This window comes from Vombatus ursinus, unplaced genomic scaffold (assembly GCF_900497805.2).
Source record: "Vombatus ursinus unplaced genomic scaffold, bare-nosed wombat genome assembly UNPS02008492.1, whole genome shotgun sequence".
NCBI lineage: Eukaryota > Metazoa > Chordata > Mammalia > Diprotodontia > Vombatidae > Vombatus > Vombatus ursinus.
The window spans coordinates 10,514-20,230 of NW_020948270.1; the positions used below are offsets into that span (position 1 = coordinate 10,514).

Below are 9,717 nucleotides of genomic sequence, written 5' to 3' on the forward strand. Positions count from 1 at the left end.
CAAGACAATTCTGAAGGACTCATGATGAAAAATGTTGTCCATCTCCAGAGAAAGAACTGATGGAGTCTCAACACATATTGAAGCATACTTTTAAGCTTTCTTCAGTATTCTTGTTTTGTTTTGTTTTGGGTTTTTTTTTTTTGGTCTACATTTTCTTTTGCAACATGACTAATATGGAAATGTCTTGCATGCCTACACATGTATAATCTATATCAAATTGTTTGCCTTCTCAAGCAGAGGGCAGGGGAGGGAGGGAGGGAGAGAATTTGAAACTTAAAATTTAAAAAAAAAAAAACCCAAATGTTAAAAATCCTTGTTTATGTGTAATTGAGAAATAAAATAGAAATCTATTAATTAAAAAGTGTTTTATAAATGCTAGCTATTGTTATGATGATTATCCTTATGGTGTTGCACCATTGGACTAGAAGATCCCAAACGTTCTCTGTTCTAAAAAAGTCCCTTCTAGCTCTAATGTTCTGTGTTTTTTTTTTTTAATTTTCAGATCCCTTCCAAGGTTGATATTATATGATTCTCTAATGATCTGTGTTCAGCACAAGCTTAGGCAGAAAATTGTTTGAGCATAACTACCATTCCACCCATTAGAAGGAGGGCTTCATTTCATTTAATTTAGTAAATACAGAACAGGCAGCCAGGGAGCAATTAGAGAAAACACATTAGAGCTAAGAAAACCCAATGGTTAGATGGTTATGCCTGGATTTTCAAATGTATTCACCTTGTATTATTGCTCAGGGAGAGAGCAGGGCAATCTGAGGATTTAGCAGCGCAGTAGCTAATTACAGGCTACTTTCTGCTTCCTGGAGAGTCCCTTATAAAAGCCTAAGAACCTCCTGAAAGGGCAAACAACAAGTTTGATATACCACAAGGAGCACCATCGGGCACATGCTTGACACTGTTTGATCTAACACAAATCCTTTTCCTTTTCTGAGCCTTAGTTTCCTGATTTGTAAAAATGGAGATAAAAATGATAGCTGACATTTCTATGTGTGTTGAGTGTGTGTGTGTACATATATATATGTACATGCATACACATATACACACACATATATATCTATATAAATACAGATTATCTCATTTAAGCTTCACAACAACCTCTGAGGTTTGGTAATAATAACTGCAAGCATTCACATAGTGCTTTAAGATTTGCAGAGCATTTAACACATATTTGATCTCATTTGATTACCATAAAAATAACAATAGGTAGCATTTATATGGCACTTTAAAGTTGGCAGAGTGATTTGCATGTGTTACCTCAAGTGATTCTTGCAACTCAGGCAGATGCTATTATTATACCCATTTATAGGTGAGGAAACTGAGGCTGAGAGATAAAGTGATCTTCCCAGAGTCACACAACTAGTAAGTGTCTGAGTTTGAACTCAGTTATTCCTGACTCCAAGACTAGAATTCCATCCTCTCATAATAGTAAAGTTTGCCAAGTATTTTATGTTATTTCATTGGTATTCACAACAACTCTGCAAAGTAAATGCTTTTATAATCCCTATTTTTGCAAATGAGGAAACTGAGGCTGAGAGAAGTTAAGTGACTTGCCTAGGGTCAAAGGGCTAGTAAGTATCTGAGTCAGGATTTGAACTCAGGTCTTTCTGACTCTAAGTCCATCTCTCTATACATCATGACAAGATGCCTCTTTAATTTTACCAGTATTATTAACTTGGGCAGGGTAAATGGCTTAGCCATGATCACACAATGAGTGTGAGCCAGAGGGTCAGTAAATAAGCATTTAGTAAGCACCTACTGTGTGTAAGGCATTGTGCTAAGTGCTTGGGAGTACAAAAAGAGGCAAAAGATAGTCCTTGCCCTCAAGGAACTTGCAATCTAATGGGGGAAACAAATGTGTACAAACAAGCCATGTGTGGGACAAATAGGAAGTATTTAAGGGTAAGAAGGTGCTAGAATTAAGAGGGGGTGGGAAAGGTTTTTTGTAGAAGATGAGATTTTTGGTTAAGACTTGAAGGAAGCCAGGGATGCCAGGATACAGAAGATGAGGAGGGAGAGAATTCTCAGCATGAGGAAAAGCCAGAGAAAATTCCAGAGCCAGGAGATGGAGTGTCTTGTTTGAGGAACAGCCAGGAAGCCAGAGTCACTGGGTTGATGAGTACTGGTTGGGGGAGAAGGTGTAAAAAGCCTGGAAAGAGATTGGGAGGTGGTGCTAGGTTACAAAAGGCTTTGAACACTAAACAGTGTTTTGTATTTGATCCTGGAGGTGAAAAGGAGTCACTGAAGTTTTTTGAGTATGAGGGGAATGACACGATGTCACCTGTGCTTTAGGAAAATCACTTTCAAGGCTGAAAGGAAGATGAAATGGAATGGAGAGAGATTTGAGGCAGGCGGCCCCACCAATAAGTTATTGCAATAAACCAAGCTTGAAGTGATGAGGGCCTGTACCAAGATGGTGGCAGTATCAGAGGAGAGAAAGGTACATATTCCACAAATGTTGCAAAGGTGAAATTGACAGTCAGTGGAAACAGACTGGAATGGGAGGTGGGGGAAGGGGGAAGGATAAGATGTAGGAGTTGAAGATGGCACCTAGGAGACTAGGAGTGAGCCTAGAAGATTGAGAGAATAAGTGGTGTCTTTGCAGTAATGGAGAAGTTTGGGGTGGGGAGAGGCTTTAAAAGGAGGCTTTAATGAGTTTAGTGTTGGACATGTCGAGTTTAGGATGTCTATTACACATCTAGTTCAAGATGTCTGAAAGGCAGTTGTAGATACAAGATTAAAGGTCAGCAGAGAGGTTAGGGCAGGATTAGTAGATTTGAGAATCACCAGCATAGAGACGACAATTAAACTAGAAGTTGAAGAGATCACCAAGTGAATAATACAAAGGGAGAAGAGGGCCCAGAATAGAACCCTATGGGACACCTATGGTTAAAAGGCATGACCTGGATGAGGATCCAGCAAGGGAGATTGAGAAGTAGTCAGAAAGGAGAAGAACCAGAAAAGAGGGGTATCCCAAAAACCTAAGAGAAGAGAATATCAAGAAGAGGTTAGTCAACAGTGTCAAAGACTGCAGAGAAACAGAGGACAATGAGGATTTCAAAAAGGCCATTTCAAAAAAGCCATTGGATTTGACAATTAAGAGATCATTAAAAGTCGTTTCAGAGGAATGATGAGATCTGCAGCTGGACTGTAAGGGGTTAAGAAGAAAGTGAGAGGAAAGAAAGTGGGGGCACCTATCAGTAGATAGCCCTCTCAAGGAATTTAACCACAAAAGGCAGACATAGGATGGCACTTATTAGATATAGAAGGATCAAGTGAGGGTTTTTTGAGGATAGAGGTGGCATGAACATGTTTATAGGCAAACAGAGAAGAAGCCAGTAGACAGAAAGTAAAGATAAGTGAGAGAATGGGGATGACAGAGGGGGCAATCTGTTGGAGGAGATGGGATGGAATGGGATCACTTGAACAGGGGTGAGGGGTGAGCCTTGGTAAAGAGTAGGGCCAATTCATCATATGAGACAGGGGTAAAGGAGGAGATAGTGGCAGGGGTCATCTGAGTGATATGAGACAGGGAAGAAGGGGAAAGAGGAACCTCACGGCAAAAGACTTTCAATATCTTCTGTACAATATGAGGCAAAGTTCTCAGCTGAGGGAGGTGGGGAGAGAAGCCATGGGACATTTGAGGAGGGCTGAAAAGAGATCACAGAAAAGCCATCTAGAGATGGCTTTATCCACTGTAGTCAATCTTGTTAGCAACACTTGCACTACTGTTCCTTCTAGGGTGGCTGTAAGGAAAGTGTTTTATAGACTTTAAAGTACTATAGAAAGGGAAATTGTTATTATTACTGAATAGAGTGATGGAAACCAGATTACAGGAAGTGCAATGATTGGGGGAGGGAATAAAGTCTTAATAGTCTTTGCAGAGAAGACTCATTATTTTCTCTCTGGGAGGTCATAAGTCACTTGGAGAAGGCCTGGGAAGGACAGCTGATGAACAGGACTAATAGTTTGGAAAACTGTTTAACCTTTTTGCTCTATTTCTGGGTTTCCATCTCTCCCCGACCCTGTAGCCCAGAGCTGTTAAGAGACTGATTTCCTGGGTAGCTCCCCAGTTGGGAATACAGTGAAAAACCTTCAATACAGATCACTGGGGTGAAGGCTGGTGTGAACTGGAGAAAAGTCTGACTTCAAGAACAACTTAAAAAAAAAAGAAATACACTTTTATTCTCTCACATGTTCAAGGACACAGTGTCACTAAATCTCAGAACGAAAATGGTCCTTATCGGCCGTCTCTCCTAACCTCTCACCCCATTTGGCGATCTCTTCTTCAACACCCCTGACAGAATTAGCTTCTGCTTGCATGTCTCCAAGGGTAGGTGGTCACCACTTCCCAAAGCAGTCCACACCATTGGTTCACAAAATAAACTCATGGAATCTGAGAGTTAGAAGGACAGAGAACATCTGAGTTAGTCTAGAACTGAACTGGAATCCCACCGAAGAAATCCCCAGCAAGTGACCTTCTAGGCTCCACTCAGAGGCCTCCGGTCATGAAGGGCACCCTACCTGACAAGGTAGCCAATTCTACTTTGGGGCATCTCTCTGCAAGTTTTTATGCCAAAGTCTGCTTCATTACAGCATCTATCCATCAGATTTAGTTCTACCATTTGGGATTGAGCAGAACTGAGTCCAATCCCTTTACCACGTGACAGTCCTTCAAGTACTCAAAGACAAAAATCAAGTCCCCCAGTGTCTTTTTTCCTCATGGCTAAATATCCCCTGTTTGTTCATGTGGTAGGGTCTCCAGCCCCTTCACCATCCGGATCACCTTCCTCTGGATATGCTCCAGCTTGTCCACATCACTCCTAAAATTCTGGACCAAAAACTGAATAGGATCCCCTAGATATGGTTTAGTCAGGGTAAATAAAGGACAATTAAATGACTGCTTCCTTCATCTAGATACTACTTCATATTCACACAGTTTAAATGAAGTTAGGGTTTTGTTTGTTTGTTTGTTTTTTGCTACCATGTGAGCTTCGAGAGTTAAGAAGGTAATGACCCCTACTGGGAGAGGGAATTGCTTCACTGGGGTTGTTTCCCATACCAATGAAAGCACAGGTCTAGGCCCCATCTCTGTACTTATCCATGGGAGCCTTCAGGACACTATGATTTGTGATCTAACCAAAGTTCTCTATCCCTGTACTTGTGCAGTTTTTGCACCCAAGGGAAGGTGTTTTACACTTATGGTAAATGTCATCTCAGGGCAATTAGATGGCACAGTGGATAGAGTGCCAAGGCTGGAATTAGGAAGACTCACCTTTGTGAGTTCAAATCTGGCCTCAGATACTTCCTAGCTGTATGACCCCGGCAAGTCACTTAACCCTGTTTGCCTCAGTTTCCTCATCTGTAAAACAAGCTGGAGAAGGAAAAGGCAACTCACTCCGGCATCTTTACCAAGAAAACCCCAAATGAGGTCACAACTGAAAAACGACTGAGCAAATGTCATCTCATTAAATGTGGGTAATTAATAACATACTGAGATTTTAAAAATCTGTTTTCTCAACTCTGTTACTGAACAAATGATTGATTGATTGATCCACTTATAATTAATCCACTAACTCACAGAATATTAGTACTAGAAGGGACCTAAAGATCATTCAAGAAGACAAAGTAGCAACCTGACATCCAGAGAAGGAAATGAAGAGACCTAAACCTTCTGACTCCTACTCAGATATTTTCTTCACAACACCAGCCAGGCCATCTCTTCTTAATCATATATAGATGGCATTTTAAAATTTCTTGAATGTACTTGAGAAGTTTGTTTTTTTAAGTATTTTAAATATTCCCCAAGCAATCTTATTTGTACTCTCTCTGAAGCAAGTATTGTTGAGAACAGCCCTTGTGCAAACTCATACAGGAGGACTGGCACTTGGTAAATATTGGTTGGATGAATGAATAAAAATAGAGCACACTAAAATGAACGTTGAATGTAAAGCCAGAGGCCCTGGGTTAGAGTCTTCCTCAGCAACTTACAATCTGTCTACCCAGGTTGGCAAGTCGCTTCAATTCTCTGGGCCTATGGTTCCTTCTACTCTGTGAACTGAGGGGGATGCATAGATAACCTTTTAGGTCCCTTCTAATGCTGACATTTTGTGAATCTGTGAATAGCCTGAGCTTCTTCATTTGTCAAATGGGGTTAATTATACTAATGTTCCCTACCTCATGGGAAGGGAACTATGAACATTAAATAAGGTAATGGACAAGAAAAAAATTGTTGCTAGGTTATTACTATTATTATTGCCCGAATGACTTTCTCCCATTGTATCAAACCCTCCCTGCTGCCAGAAAATCAGTTCTATTGTACTAAGAAAGTGAGCTGTGGCCTGCCGGGTTTCTAACAAGTTCCAGGCCTCAGGACAGCTCTAGCCACAGACTGGCCTTGCAATCAAGCCACTATGGGCACCATCCCAAACTCACCAAGAACCAGTTTGCCTGGGTGCAATCTGGGCAGTGCCAAATATGTTGTTGCAGTTTTACCCAGCCACGCTCAGTTTTGAAAGTTTCACATCCTCTTTTCACTCTGACCCAACCCTCAAATTGAAACCCAGAGCCAAAACAAAGGCTTGGAGAAAAGGGTCAGACATTCTGATGAGCAGGCTGCTGTTCTGTTATAACCACAGTAATAAGAGAAGCCTTATACTAGCAGCTCAGACCACAGTTAAGTTCTTCCCAGTTCTCTCCACCAAATGGAACTTGCAGTCTACACATATGCTTGGAATCTAGTCTCATCTCATAGGCAGTTAGAATATAACACTCACAAAATTAGAGCAGAAAAATCCTTAGACTATAGAATATTAGAACATAGTACTTAGACTATCAGAGCTAGAAGGCCCCTTAGACCACAGAATGTTAGAATATAGAACGTATACTCTTAGAACATAGAAAGCTAGAGCAGGAAGTGACTTTAGAACATTGGATACTAGGCCAGTCACAGGCTCTAGAGATCATCTAAGTCCAACCGCCTCATGCTACGAAGAACAAAAGTTAGGCTCAGAGAGGAAAAATTACATAGTCAGTCATAGTCAGAGTCAGAGCTGGGACTAGAATCCTGGCCTTTGAACTCTCACATCCAAGGCTTTTTTCACTGTACCTCACAGTCAGTCACTGTCTTTTACTGCCCTTATGTGCATATTTGTTTTGTTTTCTCAAGTAGATTATAAACTCTTTGAGAGGAGCGACCAAATGCTATGTTCTCCTTATATCTCCAGAGTACTCAAGCCTATCATAGTCTGATACTCAATCAATACTTGGTAGGACTCCTTCTGCAGGCTCCAGCATAGCCTGCTCCTTGTCGGGCCATTCTGGAGCCTGTTTCCTTCCCATCCTCCCTTTCCTGGATTCCTTCCCTCAGTAACCGTCCCCTCCCTCCACCCCCACAAGACACACCTGTCAGCTGGCATCTCAATATTAGTTTCTTATTTGACAGTTCCTGGGCCCTTCTAGCCTAGGCAAAAGAAGTTTTGTTCTGGTGAATATACCACAAATGTTATGTAACCCCTTGACAACAAACAAATATGCATGACAGAGGGACATAAATAGAATCTTTTTTTTTTAATCAGATCTGCCACTGTTCATTTCTAAAGAGAGTGGTGCTTAAAGTCAGAGGACAAGAGCAGCTGGCTGTTCCTACCTGTGTGACCTTGGAGAGGTCAGGCCTTAGATTCTTATCCATCAAAGGGTTTTTGGAGGAAGGAAGGGTCACATGAAATGGCATCGAAGGTCCCTTTTCACTCTGCATTTTCATATTCTAGGAGAGGCAATAACTGGTCAAGGCCCCAAAGGCTGAAAAAGTTTCATATAGTTATAGTAATCCCGAAATATGAATGACCACACTAAGATGTGTGCTGAATTAGGTCGTAAGCATGCTGAATTAGGAAATCTTCAAGCATCCTGAAAGGAGAAAATGTCTTAGTGGAAGTTGTGAAATAAATAATTCTTTAGAGTTTGAATCTACTCTCCTGCATACCAGCTATGTGACTTTGGGAAAAACAATTTCATTTCTCTAGGCCTCAGTATCCTATTCTGTTAAAAATGAGGATATTAGGCTAGATTAACTGCTCCCCCCAATTCTATAAACTCCAATTGTTCTTTATTACCTTTGACATTTAAAACCATTCACAACCTGGCTCCAATCTATTTTCCCTTCTCATGATGTATTACTCCTTTCACATCCCGTAGGGTCCAGTCAAACAGGTCTTACTGTTCCTCATACACAATACTCCACCTCCCACCTCTGTACTTTCGTATTCCTCATGCCTGGAATGCACTATGTCCTCATCTCTGCCTCTTAGAATCCCTAATGTCCTTCAGTTCAAGTGCCACCTTCTACAAGATGCCTTTCCCAATTCACCTGCCCCACCCCTTCTGCTGCTAGTGCCTTCTGTTCAGTACAAAAGTGCACGTGTGCACACATACACATACACACACACATACCTATTATATAAATGTATGCATACATATGTATGTGTATACATATTCATGTGATTTTGTTGCATAGGGTTATAGAATACTACATATATATACATACATATATACATATAGATCAACATATAGATCTATATGTATATAGATTTCCCCCAATACAATGTTAGCTCCTTGGGGACTAGGGCTATACCCCTACCAATACCCAGCATAATATCTGGCACATACTAGGGTTTAATAAACGATCTCTAAGGTCCCCCCCCCACTCCAAATTCTACAATTCTAGATGGTCTTTTATGTCACTTCCAGATCTAAGGTTCTTTGATTCTCTGTTAGAAGGCTGTGGGGAGCTGGGGAAGTTACGAAGGGCCTTTAACAAAGGGGAAGGGCGATGAGGGGGACAAATAAAACAAGATAACAGATATCAAAGTGCTAACAGATTTAAAAGTGCTGTACGAGAAGGTCAATGGTCTTCTACACAGACTATTATTACACAGTGTACTAAAAACATCAAGCTATCCAGCATTTGACTGAGATCACAATGACACACCCAACTCCCATCACACTGGTAACCAACAGGAAACACAGGAAGGCCCACGTGGTGTCAGAGAACAAGTACAATACCGAAAGTCAGAAGGCCTGGGTTCTAGTCCTGGCTCTGCCACTCATAAGCTCTGTGTTCTTTGGATCACAGATTTAGAGCTGGGAGGATTGTTTCAGTTGTGTCCGACTCTTCGTGATCCCATTTGGGGTTTTCTTGGCAAAGATACTGAAGCGGTTTGCCATTTCCTTCTCCAGGTCATTTTACAGATGATGAAACTGAGGCAAACAGGAAACTGAGGCCCAGGGTCACACAGCTAATAAGTATCTGAAACTGGATTTGAACTCAGGAAGATATCTTCTGCACATCAGGCCCAACACTCTATCCACTGCACCACAGCCATCTAGCTGCCCCAGGAAACACCACCTAATCCAAACCCTTTATTTTATAAATGAGGTGATTGAACCCCAGAGAGATGCCAGTGGTCACCAAGGTGATCAAATGACAGAGGCAGGACGGAGCAAGTCATTTGCCTTCTCTGGACCTCAGCCACATTATCTATAAAGTGAGGGTGTAGAGCTAATGCCCCTTCCACCTCTCTATGTTCCATCGTGGTCTGAGGTCTTTCCCAGTTCTAGCACTCGATGTTCTTCTCTGTTCTAAGTTTCCTTCTCATTCTCATATCTTATGCAGTAAATTCTGTGTTCTAGCTCCCTCCTCCCCCC

At 41.4% G+C, this 9,717-nt stretch overlaps 1 long non-coding RNA gene across 1 annotated transcript; it reads right to left on the reverse strand.

Annotated features, from left to right (window-relative positions):
* Nucleotides 1–4,174: 4,174 nt before the first annotated feature.
* LOC114034199 lies at nucleotides 4,175–8,270 on the reverse strand. The gene is made up of 2 exons (XR_003568071.1): nucleotides 7,661–8,270; nucleotides 4,175–4,408 (listed from the first exon to the last, which is right to left on the reverse strand). It is a non-coding gene; the product is annotated as an uncharacterized LOC114034199 (long non-coding RNA).
* Between the last annotated feature and the right edge of the window lie 1,447 nt (nucleotides 8,271–9,717).